We start from the raw sequence: 10,217 nt of genomic DNA on the forward strand, positions 1-10,217 counted from the left end.
CTCTCTCCCTCTGTGACCTTGGGGGCTCCAGGACAAATTTCACTCAGATTCTTTCTTCCCCATTCCCACTCAGACAACCTTGATACATAAATTTAACTCTAGTCCCTGCTTTGCCCATTCTGTTATCTGGCGACATTTCTGTAGACTCGTTCCTCCTGCCTTCTTGTGACTGCCTCTTGTGTCCCTATCCATGCCTGTCTTTCCATGCCAATGTCACAGAATCGCTCAATACGTGTGACTTACGAGGCATCTGAGGTTGAGTGACAGTAAACAGAACCTTGGAGACCAAGACAGAAATGCAGGTCTACGTGGATTCAGAGGAAGAGCTCAGAAACACAGCAAGGTGGGAGTGAGAGAGAGGGAGGCATGGGAATCATCAAAAGAAGAAGTTGGAGGGAGAAAGGGGAAATGGAGGGAGTGGAAATCATTCATTTAGGCCAGAACAATCCTTAGCTGTAGCATGGGAAGAGCCTTCAGAGATCAGTTAGTCCAGGAGTGGCAAAGAAGCAGTCAGAAGCTTGTGTGGAATGAGTGACAGCTCCCTGGATGCATCCTGAGAAGAGCGTGCTAGTGTTGATTGGTAATGCCTGTTACTGGCACTGGGTTGGAAATGGTGGTACGGGATTTCATACACTTGCTTCAGTTGCAACCTTTCCAATGTAGAACAACAGAACAGCCTACCGTAAGGCGTCAGTCTAAGGTTTTAATCCCACCCCACCTCTGCGGCTTGTGTAGCTGAGGCTGGCCTTGAACTCCTGATTCTCCACTTCCCAGGTGATATGATCACATATTTTTGACACCATACCCAACTGGAATTTCCAAACAGGCAAGGAAGGGACTTGAGAAATGTGGTGGGTCTGGGTACTGAGTGTGTCTCTCCATGATAACTGTCAGAGAGCAGACAATCCCCAGCTGTGGGAAGGATGTGGTGAGTCACAGCCTGCACATGGGGCCGATGTCCCCACTGAGTGCTAACTCACTGGACCTGCCCAGCCCCTGCCTCTGCCTCTTTTATTTCACACTTCTTATCTTCCCACCTTGGTGGGAAGACTAGGAGTCTCCTTGGAGCAAAAACCTTGGCTTTCTTTAGACTGAGTAGGAAATACAGTTGGGAGGCCAGAAGACAGGGGAGAGTAGGGACTGACACAGATGGCACCCATATGAGGAAGCCCCGGCAGAATGGCAGTGAGAAGACCCTGGAAGAGAGCAGCCATCAGGAGGAGCAGAGAGCTGGCAGAGAAGAGCAGGGACTGCAAAAGCAGCATGTGCCACCCCTGGCTGGAGGGTGCCAGTGGGGCTGGGAGGCAGGTCCAGGTGCTCATGAGCTCCGCCTTCTTCCATTCCCGTGCTGTCCGGCTCCTTCTCTGTCCCTGTCTCCATCCACACCGGAGTGTCTCCTGGGTACATGGTGAGAATGATCCCGACAGAATTAGGCCTGGAGCTGCTTTAATCTAGACTGTGGGGCCAAGGCTAGGCAAAGAAACTAGGCTGTGAGGATGCTCCCAGAGCATCTCAACACTGCCAGTTTTTCATAAGAGAGAAGAAGCTGCCCCAGAGTCAGTAACAAGGTTAGTGAGTCGCTGTCATTCACCACCAGACTCTCACCTTCCTGCTGTTGAGCACCCCCAGATCCTGCCTACAGAACACTTCTCCCCATGTCTGGTTAGAAAGGGCTCTCCAATCTTACCTCTGGATAGACACAGGACTGGATCTGGCCAGTTTCTGCCATTCATCCACGAACCACAAGTCACTGGATAGCAACAGACCCAGTGCTATCAGTCGGGGGCCTTCTGCTAACCTCTTGGGGAAAGGGTGCTTTTGTTTCGGCATGGTTTATTATTCTGGGAAATTTAAGTATGGGGCTGCTTTAGAGCATTTGGGGTGTGGCTACCCAGAGAAAATGGCTAACACAAATGAGAGCAGACCTGAGTCACAGAGACAGATGTTTGGTGACATTGTCTAAGTGCCCTGATCCAGATAGGCCTGAAATCTGTATCTCTGAGTTTTTCAGTTATGTGAGAAAAAAGCTTAAACTGCCTTGATTTGGACCCCCACCCCCACCCCGCCACCAGGGTCACAAGCTGGTCTTCAACTCTATGTAGCTGAGGATGACCCCGAACTCCTGATCCTCCTGCCTCCACCTCCCCAGCAGGGGTCATAGGCATGTGCCATCACACGAGGCGTGGCTAGTGTGGCCCTGGGGATCAAACACAGGTCCTTGTATGTGGTGGGTAAGCACTGCACCAGCTCAGCCTCCTCTTCAGCCTCCTGTCATTTACATGCCAGAGGTTGTGGGTCAGCCTGGAGACAGAGGGAACCCACAGAGAGAAGCAACAGCAGGAAGAGGAGCAAGTCTGAACAGAAAGCAGGGGTGCTTCTGGTGGGGGGGCGGTGGGTGGGGACCTGCTTAGATGGCCGGACTGACATTCAGCAGTGAAGCAGGAAGATGCAAGTTTATTGAAAATAACACAAAGCCAAAGAGGATTTTCAGAGAGGCCTGTTCAGGGCAGCTGGAAACTCTCAACTCTGGCTGTCTACTCATGTAACGACAGTGGGCTGTTCGAGCCCCGACCTGTACAGGTAGGTGCTGGGAGAACGCAGGAGGAGAGGAAGTCAAGGTCAGCTGGAGTGTATCTGGTCAATCAGCGCTCAGCTGCAACGGATGTCTTACGAGCCAGTCTTCAAAGATGAAGGAAAAACATTCAACAAACCCCCGCGTGTCTCACGCTCAGAATGCCCTGTTCCTTATCAGACGCATCCGGATTTCATTTGATGTACAGTATACAAAACTCAGCGATAAACAATGGAGACCTGGGGGGATCTGAACGGCCCAGGTTGCCTTATCTAATGCATCCTGAGATGGCCCGGGGAGGTGAGACCTCAGCATTTCTCCAGTCTGTAACGGCAGGACATGCTCAACCTCCACTGACTGTGAACCTAACGGAGTGAACCCTGGGGCCCCCAAACAGGGGATAGTCTGGGGCTCCTTCCAGAGGTGCCAGGCCAGGATGGGGATGGTGGAGGAAGCGGTGCCCAGCACTGATAAGCCACTCCCTTCCTTTGTCCCAGACTCTTTTCAGTGTCTGCTGTGTCTATGCACTGGGAATCCTCAAGGGAGAGACAGAGGACAGACAGACAGGGTGGAGGGGCTGCTTCCTGTGCCTAGGAGCCTCTTTACCCTTCCCCTCCTTTCTTTACTTCCTCTCACTGGGGAACCATCAACAACATGTGATGAAATCTCAGCTGTATAAATATAATGCATATATGTAATATATGTGCACATATAAAATATATATGAATGTATCCAATAACCAGGGTTATTCTTCTGTTTTCTTCTTCAGTTTACAGTCTGGCCCATCTTTCCTCGTAGTCTCATATAGTATTGTATTTATCCCCTCCCTTGCTGATGAACATGCAGGCTGCTCCTGAGCTTTTGATATTACAACCAAGAGCATCTAGATACTGTGCGCATGTGTGAATGTTTCTTGAGGATTCATTCCTAGAAAAGAGATTGCTGGCTCAAAGTGTCTATGAATTTTTCATTTTGAAAGAGTGTGCCAAGTTAGAGTGGAGACCTTTTTCCTGAGTACGAGCCCTCCCTCTCTGGGGCTTAACCAGAGATGAAAGATGCCCAGGCCAGAAAGAGCACAGGATTTCCATTAGATACGGGCAGGTTCAAGTCCAGGCTCTGCCACCTTCCTGTGTGACTTTGACTGAATCATTTAATCGGTCTCTCTCTTTCGTACGTGTGGTATGTGTATGGCGGGCACATTTCATGGCACACACGTGGAGTTCAGAGGACAACCTTGGTGTGGTCCTCAACACTCACCTTTGTTTGAAGACAGCTTTCTTTGCTGTTTGCCATTATCTACCCCAGGCTAGCAGGCCCAGCAACCCCCCCCCCCCAGCACTTGACCAATACACGTCCTCTTTCACTGTCTGCACCGTCTACATCCACCACGGCAGCCCAGCTCTGGGGAGAGGCTGCGGAAGACACTCGTTAATGAACGTCAGGATTGCATGAGGGTTGCCCATGGTCCGTTCAGCCCAGCCTCTGCTTCTGCGGTCTCTGCAGGAGGGGAAGGGGTCAAGAGCAAAAACATGGCTGGGTTTGAGGGCAGGGAATGGCCAGCTGCTCTCTACACAGAGCACAGCACAGAAGCACAGTAAGGTCTGTGGTTAGCAGCAGACTTCCATGTGAGAGAACACCGCCCTTGTGAGACCCTAGCCCGTGCAGAGGGAGGGCTCTAGAAGGGCTCTAGAAGTCCTTGGAGAGGCAGCAGCAGCGGCAGGTCACACCCACAGTTCCAGAGAGGACTCCCAGCTGCAGACTATTGTGCTCTGCCATCTCCCAGAGCTTCCTGTGGTAATCAGATCTATAGTTTCCTGCCCCCTGGCAATGTAATGGACATCTGTGGGATGTCCAGACCAGGCTGCATTCCCTGGAAGAGAGCACTGAAGGTGTTGGTATGGGAATCAGAGTGGTGATCCAAAACGGTGGAGCAGATCAGCATTGTGACAGCCGTGCCCCAGAGGCCCCCAGAGGATGGAGTCATGATGGGTGGCAGTGGGCCTGGGAAGTACACTCTAAAGCCTGAGTCTGGGGAGGTGGCTTTCAGTCCCAGATCCATCCAGTGCATGCTCTGTGGTATGGAGGGGGTGGTAATAAACCTTTTAAATATCAGTGTCTTCGTTGGTAAAATGAAGATAGTACCCTCTATTGCATCTATCTCCAGAGACTGGGTGTGGTGGCTCATGCCTGCGACCAGCACGCAGGAAGCTATGCCAGGAAGATTTCGAATCAAGGCCAGTTACAGAGTGAGAGTCTATTTTAATTAAAAACAAAAATGGAGCTGAGAGGAGTGTGGTGGCTTATGTACCAGAGGGCTACAACCAGAGGGCTGAGGTATGAAGACTACTGAGAATTCAAAGCCAGCCTGAGCTACATAGTACATTCTAGATTAGCAAAGAATACAGAGTGAGACTTTATCTCAAAAACAAACAAACACGCCGAGCGTTGGTGGCGCACGCCTTTAATCCCAGCACTCGGGAGGCAGAGGCAGGCGGATCTCTCTAAGTTCGAGACCAGCCTGGACTACAGAGCGAGTTCCAGGACAGCCTCCAAAGCCACAGAGAAACCCTGTCTCGAAAAACCAAAACAAACAAACAAACAAACACAACATACAAGAACTGCAGAGACCAGGGAAAGGAAAAGGAACCTTGCAGGGGTGGGGTGAGGGCGATGGAGAATGTACAATGATCTGACTGGAGAAACGAGGGAAAGCGGGGGCTCTAATTAGGGAGGGGATCATGGAAGGAGGAAGAAAGTAAAATAATGGTAAGGATGTCTGAAAAAGTCAAAAGGAATCCTACTATAAACCATCTACAGACATATTATAGTTTAACTGGAAACTGCCACTTGGACTGACAATGCTTTCTCCAAGAGCCAACACCTCAACACCAGTCATGGCAAGCCCTGTTTTGAGTTGTTAATCAGGGTCGTCCAAGAGAACATTACAGACTATTCGACTGACCTTGGCTGCAACCCCAGAGATGGAAGGCAAGTGTCTCTATTGCTGAAGACACATTGCACTTCAAACACAGAGTTCAGGGAGCTGGAAATGACCTGAAAGCCTTCTCTCTGAGGACTAGCTTTCATGGTACCGGGAGGTATCATTCAGGCTTTCCCAGGAGGGGAGCCACCAGCTATGACACCCATGAGCCGCATCAATGAACAACCTGGCAGAATAGCACTAAGGGTATGCATGCCTTAGCAGTAACCAACAGCTCTCTAACTGGACTGAAGACCTACTCAAGGAAGAAACCATGCCTGGTACGAGAAACCTAGCCAACTACCCAGGGATAGTGAAGTGATGGGTCTTGGAGAACCTAAAATTGCCATTTTACTTAGCCAGCATAATCCCTAATGATATTCTAAATATTTGTCCTTACACCCACAGGTAAGTGTAGTCATCACCCCTCATTGAATGCTAGCTAGGACACAGGGGAGTGAAGAGAGAAGCATTTGCTAAACCCTCATGCTAAAACGGCTCACCCTGCCCCTCCGGGGTAGGCATAGTACTTCACAGGAGCCATAACTCACCTGCCGGTGTTCTGCTTCTGTCATCACAAGGTCTTCTGCTCTCCTCCCTGATCAAACGGTTGCATCATGGTAACACAGAAATGCCTCACTTTTGTAAAAAGTTCATAGTCTGCTATGCTTGTCAGCAGCCACCATATCTGTATCACAGAAAGTGCCCAACTTGTGGGTTTTTTTTTTTTTTGTCTTTATAAATGCCCTGCTTTACTGGTTTGGGTTCACCTCTGTAGACTTGTAGTCACAGGAGTGCATGTCCTGGGCTGGGTCTGTGTGGCTCCTCACCCTGGTCTCCTCTTGGGTGAGAGCAGCCTGGTTACAACATCATAAAGGAAAATTTTTTGCAACAGATACCAGACCATTTCAGAAAAGCACAACCAATCAAAATGCAGAATTGTGGGGTTCAGTCCCAAGGTTACATCTACAACCCTTACACCTAAGGGTTAGGGGCCATCGTGTAAAAGGGGGCAGAAAGATTGTAAGAGCCAGAGGCACAGGGAGTCTGCTGTGAGGCAGTCAGAAGCTACACCCAGAAAGTCTCACCAACAACTGCCTAGACGGGACAACAATAGACGTGCAAAGAGGATAAGGAAAATCCCAGGAGGCCTGTACTTCTTGTAGACAAAGAACTCCAGGCAGCTGAGGAATGGAGTGAGGCTGGGGGTGGGAGAGCATAGACTTCCTCAGAGAAAAGCACACCAAGTGGTTATCCAGCGCCAGGCAATCAGCCCTGAAAACATCCATACGAGCCGCAGTGTACAGACTGAGCAGGCTGTACTTGTGTATTTAGGAATATGAAGTCTGTGTGCGCGTGTGTGTGTGTGTAACAACGATTAATAAAAAAGGAGGCAATGGTGGCGCACACCTTTAATCCCAGCATTCAGGAGGCAGGTAGATCTCTGAGTTTGAGGCCAGCCTGATCTACAGAGGGAGTTTCAGGACAGCTAGCACCCCTCCCCCTCTCTCTCTCACACACACAGGGATCAAGGGAGGGTATATTGGAGGATTTGGAGAGAGGGAATGGAATGGGGTTGGAGTAATTATACTATAATCTCAAAAATAAATAAATAAACCGGGCGTTGGTGGCGCACGCCTTTAATCCCAGCATTCGGAAAGCAGAGGCAGGCGGATCTCTGTGAGTTCGAGGCCAGCCTGGGCTACAGAGCGAGTTCCAGGACAGCCTCCAAAACAATACAGAGAAACCCTGTCTCAAAAAACCAAAAAATAAAAAAATAAGTAAATAAGAAAAAGAAAAGAAAGCAAAGTTTTTGGTCGTGTCTTTTTCTTTTTTAAAGATTTATTTATTTTTATTTATTATGAATACAGTGTTCTGTCTGCATGCATGTGTGCAGGCCAGAAGAGGGCACCAGATCTCATTGCAGATGGTTGTGAGCCACCTTGTGGTTGCTGGGAATTGAACTGAGGACCTCTGGAAGAGCAGTCAGTGCTCTTAACCTCTGAGCCATCTTTCCAGCCCTGGTCATGTCTTTTTCAATGTCTCTTTGTTAATGTCTTTTGCTGGTGCTGGAAATAGAACTCAGGGCCTTGTGTATTCTGAACCTGTGGTCTACCACTGAGACACACTCCAAATCGGGAGCAGATGTTACTAACAAGCTCACACTAAGAGTGAATTATAGCCTGACATGGTGATGGTGATGCATTCCGGTAATTCCAATACTCCGGAGGCTTAGGCAAGAGTTCAAGACTATCCTCATCTACATATTAAGTCTGAGGCCAAAATGTGTCACATGGGACCACCCCTCTCTAAAAAAAAACAAGCAAAAAATTTATTTGAGTATTTGAGAGTATTCAGGAAGATGGACTTTGAGGAGGGGGCAAAGCAGAAGTGGTCATTTTTTCCCTCTGGAATTCTCTGTGTCTCCCTGAGGCTCTTATACTCATGGGTCCTGATTCCTGAATACAGGAGTAGCTGAGATTTTCCGGTTCTCACTTCCATTAGCTTCTCACAGCAACAGCCTGGCTCTGGGCCCAGTCCCCACTCACAGGTTCTGGAACTGAACTTGCAGTCTCCAGAACCCTCCCACCCAGCTCCAGACAGGGCCAGGCAACCCATCAAGACTTGCATGGAAGCCAAATGCTCTGACCACCTCCCCGACTGCAGTCACTGGCAGGCTAGACCCAGGGCTCTCCACCCCAAGGTCCCTACCCCTCTGGGGTCAGAAGCATGTCACCACTGTATCTGAGCCTGATTCTGGGTGAGCAGGAGAGAGAAAAGGCAGGGCGGGGCATGGAAAACTGCCCAGGGGATGCTTTCTCTAGATGGTCCTAGAACCTGTAACTGAAATGCACCCTGAACTCCTAAGCCTCTGCTCTCTGTCTGCCTTCTCTGGTCAGCCCCTCCCTCCCCGGCCTTCAGGGCTTGCCACACTCTGAAAGACGGGCAGCTGTCAAAGTATGAGCCATTCCAGGAGAGCCAGCCTCTGGCACAGTGCTTCTCAGCCTTCCTAAGGCCACCCTTTAATGCAGTTCCTTATGCTGTGGTGACCCCCAACCATAAAATTATTTTCATTGTTACTTCATAACTGTAGTTTTGCTACTGTTATGAACTGTAACATAATTATCTGTTTTCCAATGTCTTAGGCAACCCCTGTGATAGGGCCTCCAAAGCGATGGAGACCCACAGGCTGAGAAAAGCTGCCCTAGAGTGAGGTTAGAGATGAAGCCCGATCTGCTTTGGGAAAGGAATGAGGCCAGTGTCTGCAAAACAATAGAGGGGCAGTGCTCACCAGTGACCCCTAGTGAGGGAGTATCAGAAGAGAACTACTTTTCCAGGGGTCTTGAGAAAACAATGGAGGGGCAGTGCTCACCAGTGACTGACCCCTAGTGAGGGAGTATCAGAAGAGAACTACTTTTCCAGGGGTCTTAGGAATTACTGAGCCGTTCCATTCTGTTTTAGGAGAGCCTGGTGCAAAAGGTGGGAGTTCCAGTTCGGTTGAGTAGCTGAAGAGACTTGGGATCTGAGAGCTGGTGTTGCTAGGGAGCAGCCGACCTGGAATGGGAATTCAGAATGGCCTGCCTGACCACCAAGTGGGTGTTCTGTGGTCTTTCCCAAGGTTCCTTATCCTCCGCACACAGACATGATACCCACCTGGTCCAGCCTTCACTCCATGCCCTGACCCCTCCCTCCCACCCACCCTCCCACCCCAGTCTCCATCTCTTCAGCTCCTGCAAGCTCCTCACACGCCTCACTGCCTTCCCTTCCACTTTGGAAAGCAGCCACAGGCTTTCTTCCTCCATCTGAGGGAAGGAAAATGGTTTCATCCACTACACCCCAGGTCCTTCCATTCTCTCTCATCCATCCAAACCTAAGCATCTCTCTCTCTCTCTCTCTCTCTCTCTCTCTCTCTCTCTCTCTCTCTCTCTCTCTCTCTCTCTCTCTCTCTCTCTGTCTCTCCCCTCTCCTCATTTCTTGCTTCCCCCCTCTTCTGTTTATCCATCACAGAAGCTGCCCCCTTCCCTCTTGCCTGTAGGTTCTGTGGCTATAATCAAATCATAACTTTTATTAAATTTAAGATTACTTTTTAATGGAATCAATTTCTTGTGTGGTGCTTCTCTGCCTGCCCGCGGGCTCCGCCGGCTCCACGCTCAGCATCCCCACCCTCACAATTGTCTCTGCCGCCGGCGTTTCCAGCTAAGCTGCCTCCCAAGGAGGGGTAGGCCTGCCATCTCTGCACTCACACCACACAGAAACACACACGCACTCGCACACACATCAAGCTGTGCCTTCCTCAAAACCCCAGACACACAATCTCCAAGCCCCAGGCGCCCATGCTGGGTGACGGGGGTGGGGAGCCAGCATGGAGGAGGCAGGGGCAGGAGAACGAGCTGCGGAGAGAAAGACTAAGGGTGCAATACAAACACGGGGCGGGGGGGGGGGGAGAGCAGACATTTCTCAGCCTGCTAATTTCCTGCAGTTCTGTTTTCTAGCCTCAGAAACAAGCCGGTTTCTGCCAGTTCACCCCTTCCCCTCACTCCGTCGTGCAGCTGGTGAGCAAGGGGCCTTGGAATTGGACCCCAGGGCATGCCCTCAGTGAATTGGTGGCTGACGTCTGCGAGGAGCTGAGGAGAGGGATCCATGAAGACCCCTGACACTGAGCCC

Source organism: Mesocricetus auratus, unplaced genomic scaffold, assembly GCF_017639785.1.
Source record: "Mesocricetus auratus isolate SY011 unplaced genomic scaffold, BCM_Maur_2.0 Super-Scaffold_6730, whole genome shotgun sequence".
Lineage (NCBI taxonomy): Eukaryota > Metazoa > Chordata > Mammalia > Rodentia > Cricetidae > Mesocricetus > Mesocricetus auratus.